Raw genomic sequence first — 20127 nt, forward strand, 5'->3', positions numbered from 1 at the left:
GTATCACACGGTTACACTCAATATGTTAACTGCATTTAAATCAACCTCAACTGCAAGTGGGTCCTGTCATCAGTAACCCAGTTTCCAGCACCTGGCAGTTATTCTTATGACATTATACAGTTTAGGAGCGCTATTACCTCTCATTCCCAAGGCCAGTGTAAAGCCCATTCAGTAAAACAAATAAAAGAACACATACCACTTACTTGGCATCATATGTTGACAACCAACTTGGGGGTGGTTTCTCAAGAATTATATTGATGCTTTCCTTTGAATTATAATAATTTATTGCTCACTCATGTTGGCTGGTTGGTATATACAAGGTACCAGGTACTAAACTCTCTCCACGCATTACCTTATGTAATCTGCACGACAGCCCCATGAGATGGTTATTATGTTTATTTTTCATTTAAGCAAAATGACACATAGCTTCAGTGACTTGCCCAAAGGAGTACAGGTAATATGTGAAGATACAGCCAATCAAACCTGGTCTATCTGATACCAACACCCACATGCTTAACTGGTTCTCACACAAGGCATGGAGTAGCTATAAATTTAAAACAGTGAGTCTTAATCGGAACAATGTGGAGGCACTTTTGGTTGTCACGGCAGGGGCAATGCTACTGGCAGATATCTAGTGGGTAGAGACTGAGGATGCTGCTAAACATTGTTCAATACACAGCACAGACTCCCACAACAAAGTATTATCTGGCCACAGATGTCCATAGTGCCCTGATCTAGAATAAAAAGTCCTCCTAGCTGGATAGAAGCAGGTGTTAGCTGAGGAACACAAAGTGAAGGGCATGAGTCTGCTCTCACAGAACTGTCACTGCGGTGCTGCTAAGATAGAAGTAAGCAGACGGAATATGACCTGAAGAACCACAAGCACCTGCTAGGTGAGTGTTGAGGAGAAGAATGAAGTGGGAAGGGTTATAGAAAGGGTTGGATCACACAGTCTTCATGAGGGCAGCCAGGGCAGGTCCCAGTGAGATATGTGAGTAGAGGCTTTAGGGAGGTCAGCATTCCAGCTATTGAGTCATAATCTTTCAGCCTCAGCACCACCCTTCTAAGCTTGGCTTTGTGCTTCTACAAACCAAATGTTGGCTTGTCGGCTAGCTCCTATCAGGCTCCTCCAACTGGCAGAGCCTGGAACCCTGGAAGGAGGAGAAGGACCTTGCTGCTCCTGTGAGCCTGCTACCTATTCCTGCTTCTCGTGAGCATCACCCCAGCCATGCTTCGTCCACCCAGCAGCGCCGATGCCTGGCAGTTGCCTTGCAGTAGCAGCGGAAAGTCTTGTTTACAGTCTTTCCAACTCTTGCATAACCAGCTTCACGGCAGCCCCTCAGAGATAGTGCCTCCTCCTCAGAGGTCAAGTTTCTGCTCTGTGGGATCCCTCTAAGTCTCTACATTTTTTTGGTTATTCCCTTTGTTCCCTCAGCCCTAGAGGGAGCAGTTGCTTCCTCCAGTTGCTACCTCCATATACACTATTAAAATATTGTTTAAATAGCTGGTGTGGTTTCTGTCTTCTGTCTGGATCCTGTGAGATATAATGAAGAATGGAGGCATGTGCATATCTGGGAGAAGAACATTCTAGGTGGAGGGAACAGCAACTGCAAAGGGCTTCAGGCTAGATCCTGTCTGGAACGTCTGAAGAAAAGCAAGGATGCTGGGCGCCAAGGCAGAAGGAGTGAGGGGCGGAATGGAAGGAGTTGAGAGCTGAGGTCAGTAAGGTAGCCGGGGCCAGAGGGTTGGCGTGGAGGAGCCACGGCTGGCAGGTCCCGATAAGGCTTTGACTTTTCCCACATGTGAAAGGTTTGAGCAGCGCCCTGACATGATCTGAAATGACTTCTTAGCAGGCTCTCTCTGGTTGCTCTACTGAGAGTAGATGGAATGGAGGTGGGGTGAGCACAGGGAGACCAGTTAGGAGGTTACAGCAATAATCCAGGTGACAGAGTAGTTTGCTGTTATACTTCATACCAGAAGGTTTAGCCTTTACAACTGTTCTCAGACGCTGTCACATGTGTCAGTGTCTCCCTTGCCTTGGCTCACCAACTGGAGGCTGTGTTATGCAGCATAGTGATGAAAACTATGACTTGAGTCAGACAGACCTCATTCCCAAACCAGGCTCTACCACTTAACCAGCTCTGTGATATTTAGCAAGTTATTCAATCTCTCTATGCCTCATTTTCCTCCAGTGTAACTGAGAGTGATGATACCGACCTCACAGTACTGGTGTGTGGACCAAATTGCATCATGTATGAAAAACACTAGCACAGGGTCTGGCACAAAGTAGAATCTCAAAATATTGAAACTGAAATTATTCTGTTTACTTCTTTTCCTCAATACCTCATTTAGTTATGAGTATATAATAATGACAAGAATTATATATGCACAGCAGTTTACTGTTTAAAAATATTTTCCTCCTTTTTTTCCTTTATAGGTAAAACCTAAAAGAACTCAAGATGTAGAAGGTTCCCATATCTTGTCTTTCTCCCTTATCAGAATCACAAGAGCTCTTTTGGCAAGCATGTGTACCAAAACAGCACTAACTGATTTTCCCACCCATGACTTTATTTATAAGTAGCTCTTCAGGCCAGGCAAGGTAGGCAATAAGACCAATATTATACAGAGGAGAAAACTGAGACTCAGCTCAGTTAAGTGAGTACTGAGCATCATGGTAAGTGAGTGGCAAAGCCTGGCCAGGACCACAGTCAGATGCTTGCCTGTTGCTCTTGCCCTGAATGGCATTGCTTAATGACTTAAATACAGGTCTTCAAACAAGGGCTCAGAACCAAACACCCCTGTGAAATGGGGCTGTACTGCAGTATCTGAAAATCATACACAGCTCATTTTATGAAGGAATTAGGATATACGCCAGGCATGATTTTTGGTAATTACATACATGACTTCATTTGTATCATTTACTTTTCACAACCCTAAGTGGTAGCAACTATACTGGGACCTACCTTACAGATGAGAAAACTGAGGCTCAGAGAAATCAAGCAGCAATTTATGTAAGGTCACAGTGTCCACGATGCCCACACTCTTAACCTCAAAACACACTCCTGAACCTTTGCCCTGTTCATGGCCAATAAGCCACGTTCACTGGCAATCAATCAAGTCCACATGAAGAGGGTGTCCTGGTTGAGGTACCTTTTGGCATTTCTGATCATATAAGAAGATATACTGCATGGAATCAGGCACACGTCTACAGAAGCCTTGAACACGTCTTTCCTGAGTATCTATTTCTCATGTGCTAGTAAGTGAATTGTTCAGAATAACAAGTGGAGACTCCCCTTCTCCAGAGTTCAGTGGAAAGGCAGCAGCTCTCGTTCCATGTGAGGCTGAGCAGACAGGCATGTGTTCTGTTACAACCTTTGGTTGGTCCTCTCACCGTGGTGGGTGATGCACCCAGAAAGGAGGAGCTAGTCTGAGATTTCCTTGGCAGGACTCTAGCAGAGGGCAGTGTGTCTCACATGGAGTCTGGCCTGCAGAGGTTTTCCCAAATCTCATGAGATATATTTTTAATTTGGTATTTTCACTTTGATAGTAAATAAACAATCTGAGCAGATTTGGGATGATCTAGAAGCCACCTTATGAACTCATACTGCCTTGGGAATTCAGAGCTTGAATTGCACTCAGGTCCACATGATGTTGTGGTGACAACGAATGACGGTGCAGTGTTTCTCTAATAAGGGTACATGAAAGTACATGATACTGCAGAACAGCATTCAAATCCTGACTCTACCATTTACTAGTTGTGTGACCTAATCAAGTAGATTAGTTCTACCTACCTCACAGCTTTGTTGGGACGATAAAATGAACAGCTATAAAGAGCTTAGCAAAGGTCTGGACATGTAGTGGGTGCAGAAATCTTCACTGGTAAGGAAACCAAGGTGCAAAAAATGTGAATTTCCCAGGGTCAGAGAAGGAGTTATGTATGGAATGGTTAAGAGTATAGGCTCTTGAGTCAGAATGCCCGGGTTAAATCCTACCTCTGGCACCGACTAGCTCTGTGAATTATTCAAAATGTTCTGGGTTGTTGTGGGCATTCAGTGAAATAACGCACATAAAATGCTTATTAGAACAGTGACAGCCAGCTAGTAAGCACTCCATAAATGTTTATGAGAACTGTTCCTATTTGATGACAGAGGTAAGACTTGAACACAATGCTTGATAGCTGATTCAGTGCAGAAATCCATTCTTTAATAATTGATCAAGTGTTTGTTCACTTAGTCATTGATCACAGGGCTGAAAGAAACCTTGAAGATGGTTTTACAGACAAAGAAACAGCCCCAAAGAGAGACAGTCATCTGTTCTGAGTGGCAAAAGTCTCTCAGCTCTGTTTGGTGTAATATCTTACTTGCAATCTTGCAGCTGTGCTGGGGAAAGCAGACCCCAGATATGTGGGTGTACCTGGGCAGTTCCAAGTCCAGATGAAAAAACCCAACTGCTGTTTCCCAAGCAACAGCAAGGCAGGAGGCAGCTCCCTTCAAGCTGGGTTGCTTTCCCTCTTTACATTAATTTACTCAAGCATGACTGAAGCCACATTAGGTTTGGTAATTACCTGAGGCTACAATTCATTCACTGAGCAATTAGCATCACACTTAGAGCAGCCTGGATGTAATTAGTCGCATAATAATAGCCCCCTCTGCCTGCGCAGCCTAGTATTATAAGGAAATGATTAGACTTTATTACACATCATCCCGGCCCTACCCCGCATGGCATTGCTCATATGGAGGCGACTGCAAGATGTTTTAATTATTAAAACGCAAGGTGCATGAGTTTAAAGAGATTCAACCCTAAGACAGTTTCACGAAAGCCGGAGCCCCATTACCTGGAAACAAAGATCTCATCTTGGGTGTTTTTTGATGTTCAGGGAGAAGTGAGACTTTCAAATCTTAGGCATTTATTCATTCAGCCACTTATTTGTTTAAAAATATATTTTGAGTGCCTACCACTGTGTCACGCCCTGGAGGTAACAGAGCGGTGAGGAAAATCTACAGTCCCTGTCTTCGAGGAGCTCACAGTGTAGTACGGGAGACCCACAGTGAGATGGAAAATCGCAGGCCTGAGAAGTGTTAGGGATGAGAGGTATTTGGCGGTGCTGTGAGAACATGTCATAGGGGATGTGGCCGAGGTTAGTGTGTCAGGGTAGCGTGACTGAGGAAGTGAGGGAGATGAGAACTGAAAGATGGGTAGGGGTTAAACGGGTAAAGAGGAGGAAGATGTTGGCAAAAGGGCCAGCAAGAGTAAAAGACCACGGTCCTGAGGGTAGGTGTGCCTTGCGAGAGTAGAACACGGCGAGCATCACTTTAAGAGGAGAGTGAAGACTCAGAGACTCACCCTGCTAAGGGCTGTTATGCTCATCGTAAGAGCAGCAGGAAGCTGGCTAAGGTAATGAGAATGGATTCATGAGGACTTCATGTTTTGGAAGAACATTCTAGCTGTGGTGTGTAGAATGGGCAGAGGTGAGGTTGGAGTGGGAGCCCAGAGGAAAATCAGGAGCCATCTTAGCTTCCTATTGCTTCTATAACAAATTACCACAAACTTATTAGCTTAAAAGAGTGCAAACTTATTATCTTACAGTTTTGGAGGTCGGAAGGTCAAAATGGGTCTCAATGGGCTAAAATCAAGGCGTTGGGCAGAGCTGCATTCTTTCTGGAAGTTCTAGGGGAGAATGCCATTCCTTGCCTTTTCCAGCTTCTAGAGGCTGCCCACATACCTTTGTTCGTGGTCTCATTGCTCTAACCTCTGCTTCCACCACCACATCTCCTTCTCTGACTCTGACCCTCCTGCTTCTTCATTACAAGGATGCTTGCGATTACAGTGGGCCCACCCAGATAACCCAGGATAATCTCCCCATCTCAATACTTGTAGCTTAATCACATCTACAAAGTACCTTTTGCCACCTAAGGTAATACATTCATAGATTTGGGGGATTAGGATGTGGATCTCTTTGGACATTATTTTGGCTGACACAGGTGATTTCCTTTTCTTTTTTTTAGATGGAATATGCTCATTTTAATTTAACATTGTTATTATGCTTAGAGTATTTTTTTTTTGGCAGTGTGGACTGGCTCTATTTTTATTTTTAAAAATTTTTATTGTTAATTTACAATGTTGTGTTAATTTCAGGTGTACAGTAAAGTGAATCAGTTACACATATACATCACAGGTGATTTTCAAGGTGTCTAGAGATGTTAGTGACTCAGAGATGTGGGATGGTAGCAGTGGAGGTGTTGAGAAACAGTCAGATTCAGGATATATCTTGAAAACAGAGCTGACAGGACCCACTGATGCATTGGACACGGGGGCAATGAGGGCTTTCAAGGTACAGCATGGGCTAGGCAAGGTGCAGAGGCAGGAAAGAGCTTGGAGTAACGTTTGAGGAATGGTGAATGTTCTAAGAGTGTATCCTACATGGTGAGGATGGGGGTGCTGGGAGATGAGGCTTAAAGGAGGTAGAGGCCCCATGACTGAGGGTCTTAAAAGCTAGGCTCAGAAGGTTGGGCTGAGTCTTAGGTAATGGAGAGTGAAATGAACACTGGCTGCACTGTGGGGAATAACTGGGACGATTGGGACACTGAGACCAGTGTGGAGCCTCGTTCCTCCAGAAGAGAAAAGACAGGTCTAAAGCACAAGTAGGAGCAGTGGGCAGGAGGAAAGAGAAGGACCTTCCAGACAGTGATGGGCAGGACATGCTCACTGATTCCACTGACTGTGAAGGGTGTCCAGTCTGAGTTTAGCCTGAAGACCTAAGTGGATGCTCATGTCATTCATTATGGAGCCCTCAACCCCCCTGAGACTTTTCTTCTCCAGGAGAAACACCTCCAGTCCTTCAGGATTCCTCATAGACCAGGGTTCCTATTCTCCCTCGGCTCCCTGGTTGTTCTGCTCTGGACTAGCTTATCTCTGTCATTAGAAAACAGATATTCTTGTTAACAGTTAAGGGATTCTGGCCTCAGGTCCTCTCTTTGATTATCAGTGGAGCCAGGATCAAAATCCACACCTATGATTCAGCTGTTTGTATTTACACAGACATTTATAGTGATTCCAAAACAGGGAATGCTTCCTTTAACTGTGTTCCTCTCTTGGCCTCCCCACCCCATGCCATCACGAGCTCACAATCTCTTACATGTGCTTCTTCACCATAGGACACAGCTGTGGGGGTGCTCCCCAGCCCTTGTCTTCCATAATCTAAGGACAAGTCCCCACCCCTGCAGGAGGCTCTACCTACTGGCCATAGCAGAGTCCAAAGTTACTCTGCTTCTACCTCCAGGAAATATGTGACTGGGGACTTGGAGATATTATCAGGGTCTTAGTGCTTGAACTGAGAATGGGAAGGGCTGCCTGGGGGAGCCAGGTTTGACCCATGTGTTCATAGAATCAGAGAAAGTTGATCCAGAAGGAGAAAAGAATGAAGTTGATGTACAGTGAAAACTAGACAAGAGATTATGGTCTCAGAGAGGTGGAAAGAGGAACACTAATCCCTAAAAGCACCCATATTCCTTATTTGTCACCATGAAAGCCAGTAAATTTCCTGCTCTGGGGATCCATGAGATACCTCTGTATCTTTCCAATAAATCTCCCTTTGTTTTTCTTCAGGAAGCATGAATGGGCTTAGAGCCTGTGGTAGGCACTGTGAGTTATTTACTTTAAAGCATGTGCCCAGGGCTTCCCTGGTGGCGCAGTGGTTGAGAGTCCGCCTGCTGATGCAGGGGACATGAGTTCGTGCCCCGGTCCGGGAAGATCCCACATGCCGCGGAGTGGCTGGGCCCGTGAGCCATGGCCGCTGAGCCTGCGCGTCCGGAGCCTGTGCTCCGCAACGGGAGAGGCCACAACAGTGACAGGCCTGCGTACCGCAAAAAAAAAAAAAAAAAGTATGTGCTCACACACTCTTCTGTCTTTCTAATACAGCCTGTCTCCTAGTACAGGCAAAAACACTGCTTGACAGCTAAGGGTTTGGCCTCTGATCTTCTGATCAATGACTTGAAGGTCTGCTAGGGGAATCTGATGGAAAATGTTTCCCTCCTGAATAAAAGACAAGTATGATAAGAGTCTGCCTTATCTTCTAGCATTTGGTTGTGGTTATGTGAGAAGGATACAATGTTTGGAGCTGTTGCAACTAGTTTGTGACCATGAGAGTATCATCCAGAACGAAAACTAATAGGCTGAAAAGAGCAGAGGAAAAGCATCTGGGTTCTTCACAGTGTTATTGAATTACTGAATTAACCAATACTAAAACTACCAAACTCTACCAAACCAAGTTTTCTATCTTGTAAATGGATAATCTTATTTTTTAAAGTTAATTTTACTTAGGCATTCTAGTGCTTATAGGCCAAAGTATTCTAAATGACATAACGCCCATGATCCCTGTCTTCCACATCTACTATGACTTCCCAAATTCTGCTACATCCAAATCCTACCCACCCTTTAAGACCCATTCCAGAAGACTTCTACACCATCCATGAGCATTTAGTGTTGACAGGAACACAAATTATCTGCTAATGTGAGGTGTCTGATTGGACATATGTCTGGCTTCCTGACACTCCTGGAAGGCAGAGCCCATATCTTATTATATGATAAGAAGAAACAATCTTTCAGCCCTGTACTTTTATTTATTTATTTATAAAAATAAATTTATTGGGCTTACCTGGTGGTGCAGTGGTTGAGAATCTGCCTGCCAATGCAGGGGACACAGGTTCGAGCCCTGGTCTGGGAAGATCCCACATGCCGCGGAGCAACTAGGCCCGTGAGCCACAATTACTGAGCCTGCGCGTCTGGAGCCTGTGTTCCACAAGAAGAGAGGCCACGATAGTGAGAGGCCCGCGCACCGCGATGAAGAGTGGCCCCCACTTGCCGCAACTAGAGAAAGCCCTCTCACAGAAACGAAGATCCAACACAGCCATAAATAACTAAATAAATTTAAAAATAAATAAATAAATTTATTTATTTATTCATGGCTGTGTTGGGTCTTTGTTGTTGTGGGTATTTCTGGTTCTCAATCTTTCCATGAGAGGGAGACTGAGAAAGCTATCCTAGCACAAAACTTACATCATGGGTTGGGTCATTGCCATGGAAAACCCCTGGCAAAGAAGCTAGGAGTCTGTGGATACAAAAGGAATATTTTTCAACTGGTATAGGATGGGAAGGTGTTATAAACTGAATTTTTTTAATCTCTCCCCAAATTCATATGTTAAAGTCCTAAACCCAAATATGATGGTATTTGGAGATGGGGCCTTTGGGAGGTAATTAGGTTTAGATGAGGTCATAAGGGTGGGGCATCCATGATAGGATTAGTGCCCTTATAAGAAGAGGAAAAAAGAACTGAGTCCTCTTTCTCCACCCTCACTGCCATGCTCTCTCTGTCTCTGTCTCTCTGTCTCTCTGTCTGCCATGTGAGGATAGTGACAAGGCATCTGTCTGCCAGACAGGAAGAGGATTCTCACTGGGAACCAAATCTGCCTCCACCTTGATCTTGGATTCCCCAGCCTCCCAAACTGTGAGAAATAAATCTCTGATGTTTAATCTACTTGGTCTATGGTATTTTGTTATAGCAGACTGAGCAGACTAATACAGGAGATCTCAAGGAGTCAAAGAAAGAATATGGATGGAGAGAGCAGGAAACAACAGTACAGATTGTGGAGATAGGACTTTTTTGCCGTTAGTCATTAACTCAGGAAAACCTAAGGCATCAAGAGAAAATGAACTAGCAGAGGGGCACGTGCATGTACGTGTTTCTGTGAATCTTTTACTAGCAACACTGCATTTATCTAAAGGTCAGGTATCCAGTGACCTTAACTATCCAGAAACCTGCACTGAGGTGTTTTTTGTTTGTTTGCTTGTTTGTTCTTTTTAAAGGTCTCTGAGTAATCAGAGTAGTTGTCCCAAAGGTGTGGACTTTCCTTGTAGTCTTCCTCGTTTTTCACTCGGAGAATATTTAAACTTAGTTTGCATACAACTCTAGAAAGCTTGGTTCTTCCACACACAGCAGAGGAGAGACTGGAAACTAGGATGGGAAGGGAAATACGTAATGCTAGTGGTAGATAAACTGATTGCAGGAAAAATGATAGCTGACATGTGCAAAGAAAAAAGAAACATAAGAAGGTCAACAAAATCAACATAGCAAAACCAACCAGGGCCATATAGGGCAGAGGAAAATATTTCAAACATCCCTCAAGGCCATTACTGTAGTGTAAAATAACTTAATAATGGAAATTCAAAATAATGACTTTGAACAAAGTTACTCAAAATCTGATTTGATACTAGGGGAATCCAAATAAAGTCTGTAGTTCACTTAATAGTATTGGATAAATGTTAATTTTCTAGCTTTTGATAAATGTTCCATAGCTATGTAAAACGTTAGCATTGGGGGAAGCTGTGTGAAAGGTACATAGGCACGCTATGTACTATCTCTGTATTATTTTTCTATAGATATAAAAGTGTTTCAAAGGAAAAGATTTCTTAAAAAATGGAAAAAAATCAGTTTAGTCACAATCATTTGTTTGAGAAAGTTGGAGTTCACCACTTATAGCCAAGGAGATGCAGGATGAATTGGGGTCTGGGATAACCCAGATGAGCCTCTGAGGACCACGATAACACTGGCTGAATTCAGTTCAGTCAAGTGCTCATCTCCCAGAGGGCTTGGGAAGGCTATGCTCCCAGAACAGGGAAGAAGCCCCAATCAAAATTTAAAATTAGGGAATAGAAAATAAAACAAAGCTCTCAAACCATGCAAATCTTTGGCCTTCAGATCAACAGCAATCAAGGTCCAGAAGGAACTCTCTTGGCATGGCAGGCCTCTGCCAACAACCATGATATTTCTAGGATATATGATGTGTCCACTGGACTCAACCTGGTCCAGTGAGGACAGAAGAATAAGCAGAAACCAAGGGCATTTTGTAGGAAGAAGTGAATGGACAGATGCAGGCAGACTCACAACACAGACAGTGACAGACTTACAGAGCACGTTCAGAGCTAGACAGGAACTGGTCTATTGCAGAAAAGCAGGAGGAAGCTGGAGACAGAGGAACAGCCACTTTTAGTTGAAACAGAAAACAGCCACAGATGAGGAAGAGCCAAGCAGAAGTTGGGAAAGAAGAAAAGAAAGAAAACACAGAGGTTAGTGGATTGGTGATCTTAGCCCAAGCAAGCATTCTACTAGGCTCAACGTGCCTTTAGGGGAGGATAAGGAGGGGAGCATAACATGGTTATGCCACACTGTACCTCTGGAAAGAACTTTTATAGCCAGAATCTCATTTGAGTCACACAAACTCTTGGGAGGTTTACAGTGCAGGTTACTACCTTAATTTACCAAGTCATAAAACAGGCACAGAGAGGAAAGTTATTTGTCCAAGGGCACCCAATAGTTAGCATCTAAGGCAGAACAAAAGCCAAGTGTTCTGAATTACCTTTCATGGTATCATGGCCAAGATACGTACAGAAAGCCACCCTCTTTCCTTCCCCTTCCTCTTCCTCATCATTAGCCAGGCCCCATCCTTGCATGAATCATCCCATATAATATTCCCATATACAATATCCCCATATATAATATTCCACCAACCTTGTGAGGTAGGTACTATTAACCCTCATTTCCTAATGTGGAACCTGAGGCTTAGTAAATGCAGTGTGACCAAAATAATCTAGTTAGTAAGAGGGAAAACCGTGACTCGACCTCAAGGTCCTCTGACTCAGAAGCACACACCTTTAAACTGAGCATCGTGACCTCAGAGCCTCCCTTCTTAAAGGCTAGAGCAACTTATTCACCACCCCCATCCTCCCCACCCCCAGATTCTGGACCAGGCAAGCAACAAAGCTCTTCTCGAGCTCTGGGTCCCATTCCAAGAAGGAAAAGCCATGCATGGCTTCCTCATATTTCCCAGAGATATTGTATTAGGAAACCCCATCCAAATATCCTCTCCATACATTCAGGGCCCCAGGTTCTAAGAGGCTCTCCCTACTCTGCCCACTTCTTCTCTCATCAAAACATCAAATTCTACTTCAGATGAGGCAAGAGACCAGACAGAAAACCAGGAACCTGGAGTTAGAATTCTTAAGGGCAATCTGATTAAAATAATTCACCATAAAGATTAAAAAGCACAGACCATACCCTCTTTGCCCTTCTTCCCTCTTCTTTAGCTAACCTCCGATGATATGTCTGTGCTGAGGGATCTTTGAGAATGTAGTTGGGTTTGGCCACTTCCTCCTTACAGCCACCTCTGGCCATCTCAATGTTATTCCCTTTCCCTCTTTTAAACAAACACAGCACTTCCTGTTTCTATAATTTATTTGATGACATAAACTGCCTGTGACAGCCCTTACTGTGGCTTGTTAAATACAACTGTGTATGCATTTAAGTAGCATGTTTCCAGATAAATTACAAGCCTCTTGTGGGAAAGAACCATAACTTATTCATCTAGCACAGTTATTATTTTATTGGCCATTAGCCAAGCAATGGTGGTTGAGAGTCAAATGTCCAAAATTCTCATCTCAGCTCCATTACTTAGAAGCCTCCCAATCTTGGACCTCCCTATGCCTCAGTTTCCTCCTCTGACATAGAGATAAAAGCAGTACCTCCCTCAGCCAGTTATGGTGAGGCATGATCGTATGTGCTCATTATGCCTGGCACGGTGCTCATGAAATATTAGCCAGTACTGTGCTAGTCAAACATTAAGTTAACTACATGATTACATAGTGATATGGACCCACAACTTTTTCTTCCTTCAACTGGTTCTCTGTAGCCCTTCACTAGCCTGATGACATGCCTTAATATCCTTCACGAATAAGACTCTCTAAACACTCATCCAAACACTATGTCTATTCTATGAAAAGTTTCAATTTCAATAACTCATATGCTGGCATGAAAATTTAAGAAAGAAACTCAGAAACTTTCAGTGGGCTATAAATAATCACAGAGTTAAATATCTGGGTGTCTGTTTGCATGATATGCTCTCCTGGAAATCAGACAATTGGTATCTGGCCACTCAAACACTAGGAGCTGTGATGCATTCTAGTGCAAGAGGAGCTGAGACCACTCCTTGGCTCTGGGTCTTCCACAGTTCAGTGGTTTCCAGAATCTGTGCGGGGGCTGGGATTACATGTAGGATAATACAAACTATTACAAATAACTAATACTTGGCACATATGTGTTAGACCTTCATAATAACTTAATTAAAAATTTAACTACTCTTACATATTTATATATTTCCTTTTAAATGCAAGTAACAACATTGTTTTTCTTGGATATAACCCTTAACGAGTTTAATGAGCAAACTTTTGGGAGTGCAACGTGTAGGTAAGCTATAGACATGTCTGAAATAGTGAGCAATTCTGGGGGGGATAAAAGCCTTTCCTTATGAAAATCTCAGAAGATATAAGTCTTACAAACACTTTTTTTTTGCACTGCAATACACTTAAACATGGGAGATGAGATTAAAGTTACACATTGAAGAAACAAGATGAAATTTAAAATATTACTATAAAATAAAAATTTAGATTTTCATAAATTTTATAATTTGTATTTAAGACCTCACTGTCTGTCCCGTCTGTGTCAACCCTGCTGAATAGTTTTCCTGTGACCTCTGGCTGTTTGAATTTTTACTGGCTGGAGTGATCATGTAAGACCTCGCCTAGTTGGAATCTATGTTTTTATATACAGAGATTGTTCCTTACATTTGTACTGCAGAACACGATCTTACAATGCCTTTGACAATCATCATTTTATTTTTTACTCACCACAAACCCAGGAGGTTGGTATTGTGAAAGTTTGAATGGAAAGAAGTCACACATCCTTTCCCCTGCCCAGACAATGTAGAAGACCACGCTAACTGATCTGTTTTATCTTTCTTAAATTCAAACACGGTCCAGGCAGAGTCTTGGCCTGGCAGCTTGGGACACAGCTGAGGTAGGTCACAGACCCAGGAAACAGCACCGTGCAGGCTGACTTGGCTGTTGTTTGGATGGGGATGTGACAGGCTGGGGATTGGTTGGTCGTTAGCCAACTGCCTCGCAGCAGGTGTTAGGAAAACTCAAAGCCAGAGAAACAAGGCTTGGTGGCAGATAGAGGGAAGAGGTCAGGCAGAGAGCTGGGATCCTAGTTAACGGCTCAGAGTGCTTCAAACACCTGGACAGCTCCTGCCACCTGCTTTGACTAAGAACCCTGGCTTTCCTGATTAGGTCAACCCCTGTTACTCTTGGAGGAAGTCTTTGCTACTAGAAAGGGTCTTATCCACAAATTCTGAGTTAATACCTTAAAATCATTTGCCATAGGCGCAGAAGAGAAGCATACATCTGACCCAAGGTAGGGACCCACAGCAGAGTCCTCCCTGGGCAGGGAGGTCATATCATCCTCTTCCTCAGACTGAGGGCTCTATGTCTCCTGGACAACAGTTGAGGACCAAGTCTCAGAGCTGTTTCTAAGCAAAGCTTAATGTCATAACCAAAGGCAGCTTCCCCTAGCATGGCAAATCCCTATCTACAAAGTGTTCTTCCATTTATTCTGCCTTATACATCAGGGGCAATGATGAAACTTCTTAAGGGTAATTTTCATTATTTTTGCAGCAACAATATGGGGAAACACAACTTTACATACTGCCCAACAACAGCATCTATTTGAATCTACTACCTTAAAAAAAAATCTGACCTAAAGTTGTTCTAAGCTGAAGCTGATTAGAAATGACTGGGACTCCTTCTACGAGCTAACTTTGAAATATCACCTATTTTTATAGTCATCAACCCACTCTAAGGTTGTACCACTATGATCTTAACAACTTGCTTTAACATGACTCTTAGTGCACACTTTGTTCAAATGTGCTTTAGCCTTTGGCCAAAACCAAATAAAATACAGCTCTGATCTGACCACATCAGCTCTGCTGTCAAAAATGTCCTGGCTCCTTACCTCACACTTCCCTACTCCAGGGACCTCTGCTTGTCCCTAGTGGCAGGCTAAGGTCTAGCACATTCTGAAGCCATCTCTGTCTGCCCTGGATAGGAACTATTAGAAGGGATCTGGCTGCTGTTGATGAATTTCACTCTCTGCAGCATTAACAATGAGGTCCTGCAGGGGCGTTGTGTTTGTTTGGTCAGGGCTTTTTCCATTAGGCTTTGTCATCAGCAGTTGGCTGGTTACAAACGCAGTCCTAAGATCGAATGGCTGGAATCCAATTATCCCAGCTTCCTGTCTGTAGAGCCCTGCCAGGGAAGAACACAGGCGTGTTTGCCTGCCTTGTCAGGCTCCCAGGACTCAAAGTATATCATTTGGAGAAAACAAACAACAGATCCCCAGATGTTCTGATGTAGCGGCAGCATGGTGCAGAAAGAGGAAGCACTGGTCCAGACGCAACATCTAACACTATTCTATATTCTGCCTCTTCCTGCCTCAGTGTCTACCCCTTCACTTCTTTGAGCTTCTGCTTCTCATTTATTAGTGGGAGATCATAACACCAATCACTGGGCTATTGGGAGCTTTTTAATGAGATGATGTATATGAAAGAGCTTTGAAAACTATAATGATTATGGTGATGATGATAATAGTAACAAGGTTAACTGACGTTTACTGAGTGCCTATCATGAGAAATGCACCCTAGTGGGTGTTTAATAGACACAATCTCATTTAATACCCACAAACATCTTTTGAAAAATTGGTGATGATGGTAATAATGATATTAATAACAATAGCTAACATTTCTTAAGTGTTTACTATATACCAGCCTCCAGCATCAGCATTTTATGCATGTTAACATAAGTAATCATTACATCATGTGAAATAGGTACTATTATCATCTCTAAGTGACATATGAGAAAAATTGGATACAGCAGTTGGGTAATCTGCTCAAGATCAAGCTGGTGGTAAGAGGCCACAAGGATTCAAACATAGGCATTCTGGTTCTAGAACAGAAGCTGGCAAACTTTTTCTATAAAAGGCTAGATGTAAGAATTTTAGATTTGGGGCCCACATGCCATTTCTGTTGCATATTCTTCTTGTTTTTTTGGGGGGGGGCTGGTTTAGTTCTCATTGTTGTTGATTTTTTAAACCCCTTTACAAATGTAAAAACCATTCTTATCTCAAGGGTTACACAGAAATAGGCTGAGAGCTGGATGTGGCCTACCATAGTTTAATGACCCTTGCTCTAGAGATAATTTCAATTTTACAGATAAGGAAACTAACGCTCAAGTACTTAAGTAATTGAAATCAGGATTTTAATCCAGTTTTGTCTGCTTCCAGAAAATGTATCAACCCATACTCTATTGCTTTCATGTATGCTGTTAAAATGTAAGATATTACCACTGAGTTAGGGATGCTATAGTCATCCCAGTCAATTTCCAGAGAATAGGTTTTTCTTATTCGAACAGACTTGGGGACAAGATAACAGCTGAGATTTAGCAGACCCAATGCCTAGTACAGTGCCTGATGCATAGTAGGCATGTCATATATCTCTATTGAGTGAAATAATTCTGATTTCTGATTAGATTCAGTGATTAACCAAGATTTCAGCCATTTGCTCAAACTCTCTAGACCTTGTGTTTGAGTCTGTAAATGAAGGCAATGACATATTCTTTTATCTAGCTCATAGGGAATCTATAACAATTTATGAGATAATTTCCATAGAACTATTTGGAGAAAAGATATTATGTAAAGAAATATAATCTCCACAATGAATTGTTCTATTGACAGCAATGGCACTTGGAGACTTATTTATGACTTTGAAATAAATACATCACTAGCCAGAAACAGTACAATAGGGACAAGTCTGTGACTTCATCAAGTTAATATTGTTGTATCCACCAATACAATCTCATAATAAAGCAGGGATCTTTATTTTAACCTTCGGTTTTTACTTCAGGGAATAAGTGAACTTCTTGGAAATGTATTCAAAATTCTGTCCAGATTTCTAGAGGGAAGGCCACAGATTTTATCAGACTCCCAAAGAGTTTTATTATACCCTAAATGTTAGAACTACAATAAAACTGCTGCAGTGTAGTCTGCACCTGATGAGGAAAAGGGAAAGATAAAACGTGCCAGTGTGTAGTGATCAGTGCTAGGTTTTCCAGATACCCCTGTCAGTATGATGCTTTGCTATACTCTCAAGATACCCACTTAGGATCCTAAAGCAGCTCACCAGTTCCCCACTGGCACAGGAGTCTGGTCTAAAATCCAACCAGATTAATCACCTGTCTAAGCTGGGTGCAGTGACAAACACTCAGGGTAACCAGCAGGGTAAAAGCAGCTACAAAACGCAGCAACAGGGTCTTTTCCAGTTTTATCTTTACCCCCAAGATCAGGCCCACAGAGACTGTCATAACAAGGCTTTTTTTGTTTGTTTTTCATTACTAGCACCTAGCACAATGCCTGGCACATAATGGGTGTTTAATAAAAATTTATTTGAATGCAGATTAGGGTAATAATGATATTGATAAAAATTATTCCTTACATTCCTGGTATGCTTAATAAGATTGTGTCATTCCATTATCTCTTAAGATACTCTCAAGTATACAGTCTATATGGACTCATTTGTCTTTGTCAATTAGAGGGTGTTTTTTTACTTTGTACTGTTTATTGTTGGTGATAGTTTTATGCTGAGATAGCGAGTTTGGATGCTTCTCTTTTGTTTGTGAGCCTGAGAGCAACCGTCCTTGGAGATTATGGCTGTTGCCCCAGGGAATTAGGTTCTGTGGGCCTAGACCAGGGTGGGCTGGATTAGGCTTCACAGACAAGGCAGTCCATGAACTAGGCCTTGGCTTTTAATGGCAAGTGGTGGGAGAGAAGCACAGTGGGCTGCTGCTGCAGAGCAGGGAGAAATCACATATGGACCTAACAGCTGTAAAAGGAAGTGCTGCTTGGCTCATTTTTACTCATTCCACTCTGAGTTGGGCATTGTGTTATGGGTGTGGACAATATATGGATGAGCAACTGGGACTCACTTTAAGTTTTCGAGTAGAGCTGTTGAATATGGAAAGTTTTCAGCGTATAGAACATTTTAGGGGGGTGTTATTTAGTTTTTCTTTCCGTTAGTTGTTTTGTGTATATGTGTGATTTAAAAACTAGACTAACCTATACAGATGTAAAAGGAAAAGAATTAGAAGATAAAGGTAGTTATCTAGTGTAAGGTGATGGGGAACAAGCTCTAAGAGGTGGCAGTGAAACTGGGAGAAAAGACTAGATTTAAGTCTTTTCAAAGGAAGAGAATTTGGAGACTAAATTTAAGCATAAAAGGTAAAGAAATCAGAAATGACTTCCCACCTGGAATACTAGAATAATAATAATAATACTTTGCATTTGTTGCCCATTCCTATACATTTTAGAATACTGTGTCTTAATTAACCTCACTGGACTTACCACTTTTTGCCTGGCTTTCTAGTTTTTGTGACTGTATCTTTTCCTGGCTACTAACGTGGAAGCCATCAAAGGCCAAAGAAAAAAATTTGATTTATCTCTGCTCCAGTAGCACAAAAACCTTTGTCAAGTGAATAAAGTTTGGTATCTGTGAGGGGGGCTAGGGCATATGTTTTATGAGAAATTTGAGACCCAGAGGGGAAGTGACTTTCCAGAAGTCACCCAGCTGGTGAGGGACTCAAGGCGGAATCAGAATCCATGCTTTTTTTCCCCCATTATACAAGCTATCACAAGTGAAACCATCAGTTGCAAAGGAAGGTTTAAACAGCAAATAAATGCCAGAAAATTAGAAAATAAATAGAGACTGCTCTCCACTGAGAGGGCTGCTATTAGATGAGACAGAATTCTGGAATGACTTTGGCTTTTACTTTTATAAGCTCAATGTTTCCGGAAGGCTCTGCATTGAGGAGAGGAGATGCAGTAATAAGGGTAGCCCTGATAAAACCACTCTTTCCTGGTTCCTTCCACTGACTCACATCCCCTTGACCAACTGCCCACTCTCTGGCTGGCTGGTACAAGAGGTCCACCAGAAATGGTGCCTTGGCTCAGTCAGCCAGGGGCTTTTCACTTGAAATTATGAATCCCTGGCTTCCCTTCCCTTTCACAAAGCCTTAGGAATGGATGACTCACAGTCTCCTCCAAGGCAAGTTCCTGAGGATGATAAAGAGAGATGGCTATAAGGCTTTGGAGAAAGAATGTGGGGTGGGAGAGAGGGTCTGTGTTCTGGCCAAGAATTTCATCATTAAGCAGTGGCATATGGGCCCCCATTTGGACCCTGTTGACAAGAAGACCATATCCTAATGATTATCATGCTAATTCAGGAGACCAAGGCTGGAATAAAATGACGTAACCCCCCAATGGCATTCAATACTGAGAAAGACTCAATTGAAATTAAATTATCTGATCTCAACCAAGTTTTTTAAAAGCACAGATAATGTCTGACCTTTCATCCAAGGCTCCATTTAGGATACCAGGATACTCACACATATTATAAAATGTCTTCTAATTTTGGAGGGAATGTCTCTTCAAAGTTTGATGACATTGTTCTGTCTCGTACCTTCTACACAAGCAGAAAAAAAGAGTATGAACTCTCAGGATAGGCAAATCTAGGCTTATATCCTGGCTTTGCTCATAATTACTTGTGTAACCTGGGTTAGAAACTTAGTCACCTTAAGCCTCATTTTACTTATCCATAACATGGGGTTATTATATAAAATAACAATGAAAATAATAATAAAATACCAATTATCTGCCTGGTGGTGTTGTAATTGTTATCATATGCAAAATTTTATTTAAATTATATAACCTCATAAGTTAGGTAGCATTAACACCTCTGTTTTACTCATGAAGAAACTGAGGCTCAGAGAAGTTAATTAACTTGCCCAAAGAAACACAGCTGGCAACTTAGGAAGCTAGGATTCAATACAATCAATACTCTTTTTTGAGAATTAAACGTTATAAGATATGTCAAGTGTCAAAGTAGTATTGACATAACTTAGGTGCTCAATAAAGTTGTGTCACTTTACCATCTTAGAAGGGAAAGTGTCGGGCTTCCCTGGTGGCGCAGTGGTTGAGAGTCCGCCTGCCAATGCAGGGGACACGGGTTCGTGCCCTGATCTGGGAAGATCCCACATGCCGCAGAGCGGCTGGGCCTGTGAGCCATGGCCGCTGAGCCTGCGCGTCCGGAACCTGTGCTCCGCAACGGGAGAGGCCACAACAGTGAGAGGCCCGCGTAC

General features: G+C 42.5%; 1 protein-coding gene across 1 annotated transcript in view; it reads right to left on the reverse strand.

Moving 5' to 3' along the window:
• Positions 1-20127, reverse strand: part of HTR4 (5-hydroxytryptamine receptor 4) — a 215071-nt gene that overhangs the window by 16733 nt on the left and 178211 nt on the right. The gene's annotated exons all lie outside the window — the stretch shown is intronic.

The sequence above is a fragment of the Globicephala melas genome, chromosome 3 (genome assembly GCF_963455315.2).
Source record: "Globicephala melas chromosome 3, mGloMel1.2, whole genome shotgun sequence".
Classification (NCBI taxonomy): Eukaryota; Metazoa; Chordata; class Mammalia; order Artiodactyla; family Delphinidae; genus Globicephala; species Globicephala melas.